Source organism: Castor canadensis, chromosome 12 (genome assembly GCF_047511655.1).
Source record: "Castor canadensis chromosome 12, mCasCan1.hap1v2, whole genome shotgun sequence".
Taxonomy (NCBI): domain Eukaryota; kingdom Metazoa; phylum Chordata; class Mammalia; order Rodentia; family Castoridae; genus Castor; species Castor canadensis.
This window is the reverse complement of record NC_133397.1, coordinates 81,370,697-81,376,632: the sequence shown is the minus strand read 5'-3', so window position 1 is coordinate 81,376,632 and position 5,936 is coordinate 81,370,697.

Sequence of the window (5,936 nt, the reverse complement as noted above, 5' to 3'; positions counted from 1 at the left end):
TCTTCTGCCCTAACCCTTATGTGTCAGGCAACCTGTAAATTGTTTCTGAACAATATGTAAAACAATTTGGTGAAAGTAGAATTTGAGGAAAAGGAATTAAAAAAAATAAGTAGTTGACTCCAAAGTCTTTGTGACTGAGAGTGTAGATTTCACTGAAAAATGTCCACTGAGTATCCTCTGTGTGCCAGGCAGCAATCAAAATTGCTCTGGCTCTGGTCCACCACAAGGACAGAGTTAGAGCTCCCCTGAAGCCCACATCTGAAGAGAGGGCCAAGGTGGGAGACAACAGGCAAACAAATAAATGAACAAGAAATATTAGGTATTGATAAGTGTTTGCAGAGAATACAAGCTGGTGTCATTTTGGCTCTGTCAAGTACAGGATATTCTACCCTCTATTGCCCACTGAATGCAGCTAAGAGCCATGGAGCAGCTCCCTGAGGACTCTCAAAACAAATGGGAGAGTCCATTTGCTGAATTCTGGGAATTTAAAACATTACCAGGCTGGTAGCGAGTTTTCCATTTTCTTTCCTCTGGTACCTCGTGGCTAAGTCTCAGAGACTACCAGAAACCCAGAAGTAGAAACAGGATGCAAGGCATCTCCAAAACAAGCCTGAGGAATGTCTGGCCTGCAGAATGGGGAAAATAGTCCCTATGGGCCAGAGAAAGTATAGAATATCCCCATTCATTCATTCCTGTCCCAGCCCCCAGACCATCTAATGATAGTGGAAATGGCAGTGACAGCCAGGAAGGAATCAGAGGGAGAGGAACCCTTCTCTTCAACCAGAGGAGCCATGGTCCTGAAAGTAATTCTCTCTCTCTCTCTCTCTCTCTCTCTCTCTCTCTCTCTCGTCTGCCCCTTTCCCTCCCTCTCACTCTCCCTCTCCCCCCATTACTTTTTGGTCCTGAAGATAGTCATAGAAAGCACACAGCAAAGCAGAGAAATGAAACTCTTGGGTCTGGCCAGAGGACCAAGGTGAGAGTAGAGGATCAGGGTCTCCTAGGATCTAGAAAGTTTTGGGGAGATCATAGCAAGGAGGGAGCTCAAGAAAGTGACCCCATAAAATATTATACACTGTCTGAGCTCACCCTAAATCTGACCCTAAACAGAATACAAAGGATTTCAAAACTGAACTCTAGGGCCCAAAGCCTAGGGTGTCAGGCCCAAGGATAGCACACACATTGAATAGATCAGAACAGCACTGCAAAGCCTTCAAACTGAAGACTTAGTCCAGAGGACACAGATAGGAACTTGCAGCCTGAACCAAATCAAGTTGAATGCCTGCTAAGACAAACAAAAAAAAATCAATATTCAAAGAGCATTTTGAACACATTTCATGACGCAATATTCATAATGTTCAGGACATAGTCCCAAATTACTTGATATTTGAAGGAAAAGGAAAAACAGAAAGAAAATCAAAAGTTAACTACCCCAAGATGACAGTTGTTGGAATTGAGACATAAAGCAACTATTATAATCACACTCCAAGAAGTAAGGACAAACCTGCTTATAATTAACAGAAACATTGAGATCTCAAGAGAGAGATACATGACACAAAGAACCAAATTAAAATTTTAGAAATAAAAATATATGTAATCAAAATAAAATCAACATATTGATGGACTCAGTAACAGAATGAAAACAACTGAGGAAAGTGTCAAAACTTAGATTGATCAATATAAATTGTCCAATATGAGCAAAAGAAAGAAATATATTGAAAGAATGAATAAGCAGGCCCTCAGGAACCTGTGGTAAAATACAAAGAGGTCTAACATTCTTGTCATCAGTCTTGGAAGGAGGGAAGAGTATAGTGTAGAAAAAATTTTTTGAAGAAATAATGGCTGTAAACTTCCCAAATGTAATGAAAGACAAAGAAAGTTACAGATTTGAGCTTAGTTACAAGATAAGCTCAAAGAAATTCATGGAACAGCCTTATCATAACCAAACCACTGAAACCAAAGACAATGAAAGAAATATTGAAAGCAGCCAGAGAGGCTGGAGGCATGGCTCAAGTGGTAACTACATGACCTTGAGTACAGAAAGGAAGGAAAAGAGGGAGGGAAAGAAGACAGAGAAAAATGATGCATTAAATAGAATTTGAATGACTGCAGATTTTTTTTAATCAGAAACCATACAATAGAACAATATTTTTAAGTGCTGAAAAAAAAAAAGTCAACCCGGATTCATATTCCATTAAAAAAAAAAATCTTTGGGAATGAAGGTGAACTAAAGGCACTCTTAGATGAAGAAAAACTAAAGGTATTCATTGCCAACAAACTAACTGTAAAAGAAATGCTAAAGAAGGCAGAGGGAAATGGTACCAGAAGGAAGCTTGGAACACTAGGGGTGAAGGAACAGCAATGCAAATGTTAAATATCCAGGTAAATATAACACACTTGTCCCTTAAGCTCTTTATAGTATCTACAATGAGTGAGAGCAAAAACCATAGCATTGTCTGATGGAGTTTTCAAGTCATGTGTATCTAAAACAATGACAACTGTACTAAATGACAAGAGGATAAGGGGACCTATATGGTGGTAAGGTTCTACATTCTGTTTGAAGTGGCAAATATTCTGGTAAATGGAAAGTTAACTATGTATATTGTACCTCCGAGTAGTTTCTAAACAAATAATGCAAAAGTACATAGTCTTAAACTTAATAGATGAATTAAAATGGAATGGCAAAAAATAGTCCAAAAATCCTAAAGGATGCTGGAAAGGAGAAATAGGGGAATGAAATACAGAGCAAACACACACAAAAAACAAAAGAGAAAATGGTAGACAAATCCAAAAGTAATGACAATTACATTAAATGCAAATGGTCTAAAGACACCAATTAAAGGCAACAGAGCTATATCATAGCCACAAAATATTATAAATAGTGATGGAAAGAAGTTAAAAGTAAAAGAGACAGGTGTGATAATTCATGCCTGTAATCCCTGTAGCAGGAGGTAGAGGCAGGAAAATCAGGAGTTCAAGACCAGCCTAGGCTACATAGCAAAAACCTGTTTCAAAAAAAAAAAAAGTAAAAGAATAGAAACATATATGCCAGGTAAACACCAAGTATATTATACATGAAACATCAATTATAAGCATTGTAATTTGTACACATAGTAAATGAAACTCCCTGTATAGCTATCTTAAACAAACAAAAATGCCTTATTTCAAAAATGGAGAACAGGAAGGTAAAACAGGTCCATCTGGGAGGCTGGTACCAGTGGTGGGGAGGACATAAGGAAAGGGTGTAAGAGGGTGAATTTAGTGGAACTATTACGTACTCATGTACAAAAATGGAAAAGTGAGCTATGTTGAAAGTATTCCAGAAATGGGGGGAGGAGGCATAAAGGAGGATGATGGAGGGGATGAATTCATATATTGAAAGAACTTTTGTAAATATCACAGTGTGCCCTCAGTACAACAATAATATGATCATAAAAAGGCAAAAAGCAGAAATGGTTCAATTGCTTTGTTAAATAGCTTATTATTATCTGCTAAAAATACATACTGCACGACCCATAATTCCACCCTTGATATATTACCAACAGAAATGCATACATAGGAATACCACAAGACACGTTCAAGAATGTTCATATCAGGTTGTCAGTAACTCCAAATTTGAAAGAACCCAAAATGATCTAAAAACAATAGAAGCAGTAAGTGTAGTATATTCATAGAACAGAATACCATACAGCAGTGAATAAACTGTAGCAACATACAAAGACATGGATGAATCAAACATAACTAAGTGAAAGAGACCAAACACAAAGGAATTCATTCAAAAGTAAGAAAAGCCCATCTGTGGGGTTAGAAGTGATAAGAATAGTTATTTTGAGAGGAAAATGAGAGCAATGATTGACAGCAGTTGAATAATGGCCCATTTCTTCTCTAGGTTATCGTTTTATTATCTATATGTTTTGTGCACATTTTCTCTAAGTGTGTTATACATCAGTAAAAACCATTTTAGGGGGCTGGTGGTGTAGCTCAGTGGTACAATGTTTGCATGGAATGCATGAGACCCTGGGCTCAATTTTTAGCACTTGAAAAATAAACTACCTTAGAACGATTTTTTTTAAAAAACAGAATGGAAATACTAACAAAGGAGGTGCTGGTCTTTCTGTAGAAGGGAAAGAGAGCCATAGAGAAATGATTTCAGGATTAGAATTAGATAAATAAGTCCTTATCAAGTACGTGCAGTTTGCCAGAACTGTCCTACACGTTTTCATATATATTCTCTCATTTGATCCTCCTCAACTAGCCAGAGTCACTGATAACAGTAGCCAAAAATACTGAGTATGAGTATGCGTGCATGGCTTTCGGGATTAAGTCACCTGGTCCTTAGACCTGCAGGGTACAAACCAGCAGGCCCTTTACAGGGAGCTCAGAGGCCCTCTGGGCCTGGCGTTCCCCTTGGCCTCACACAGCCTTACGTCCCAAGTGCATTCAGACCCACAGCCCAGAGACACACAGACCGGACTTCATACACTGTGTCCCGTGCAGGATCTCACTGCCTGTGGTATGGATGGCATAAATCCTACAGGTTTCTTATGAATAGCCCAGTTTGGGTTCTCTACTTTGTTGCATTGAGAAAACATTACTTAGTTAAATGTAAGCACATAAAATGTGCCAAATTCTCATCACTTTATTTTGTCACAACTTTGTCTCCTCATATGCTAATTGCTTCAGAAGGGGGATTGGCTCGGGCCTCCCACCCCGAGAGCCAAAGGGGCCAAGGATTGTGTTATTATGTCTATTTCATAGATGAAATATGAGACTAAAAGACTGTTTTTCTCCTTACTTTACCTTAAACTGTCCCCACTATGCCATGTTTGCAACATTCAGGAGAGGTGTCAGGAGGTGGAATTCCTGCAGAAATGGCTTGTTTGTGCCCATCCTGTCAGCAAGGTGAGGCCATGGGCAGGTGGGATTAGGGCCTCACAGGCCTGAGAGAAGATGACAACCAGGTGGGCTTGAGGTTTCCTGGGGCCTCATTACCTTTCCTTGCAACACTTTGGCTTTTGGCTTCATTTATGCAAACTCCTCTCTCGCCTGGCTTTCTGTAGATGGGCAAAGCCAAGTGGTTGCTCCACCCACTGTGCCCAGAACTTCCCTGCTCTTGCTAAGGAAGAGGACACAGGCCTCTTGTCTAGGACATCTAATCACCCAGCCTTCTGGGCAATCTCCCCCCACCCTCCCCACATCGGAGAGTGGCTTCCCTGCTGGCCTGCTCAGTCCAGGAGAGGAAGGAGAAGGGACCCCAGTCTTCAGCATCCCAAGCAAACCGCTGGGCCCCAGGCCTTCCTTCAGGGAGGGTCAGAAAAATGAAAGTTAGTAGGTTCAAAGGTAGAGAAGAAAATGGTGCGTCTCCAGGGACTGACTGGTATGGGAAAGGCGCCCTTCCTGGCTGGGGCAAAGCCATGCAGCCAGCCCCATGCCTGGCCCCAAGTCTGGCTCCTGGCAGGCACCAGCCAGGAAGGGATTGTGAGACCGGGAGGAAACAAGGGTCACTGCTCTGGGCAGCCCCCAGCCTACTGAATCCCAAGTGCTTTCTGGATGATCCTCTTCTAGAAGAGAGGAGGACTTTAAGAGAGCGAAGGAAGGCACCGCCAAGTTCCAAGGAAAGGGAGGGCTGCTCCTGTCCCTAGGTTGGAAGCTGAGGGTTATACCCAGTGATGGAGAGGGGGGCAGTCAGGAAGAAGGGTCAGAAGGACAGAAGACCCAACATCCTTAGTGACCAGCTCTGTGACCTTGACTTGACCTCACTAATACTCTGTCTTCTCCTTGGAAAAGGATAAAATAGCCTTGCGTGGGGCTGCCTGAGCACCAGAGGTGCCTGTAGATGGCTTAGCTCTTAGTAGGTCCCCAATAATCCAGTCTCTGTGGTATGTCTGTAGCCTCATCCTGCACTCTGGGCACAGGAATAGGACATGGGGTGTGGCTCC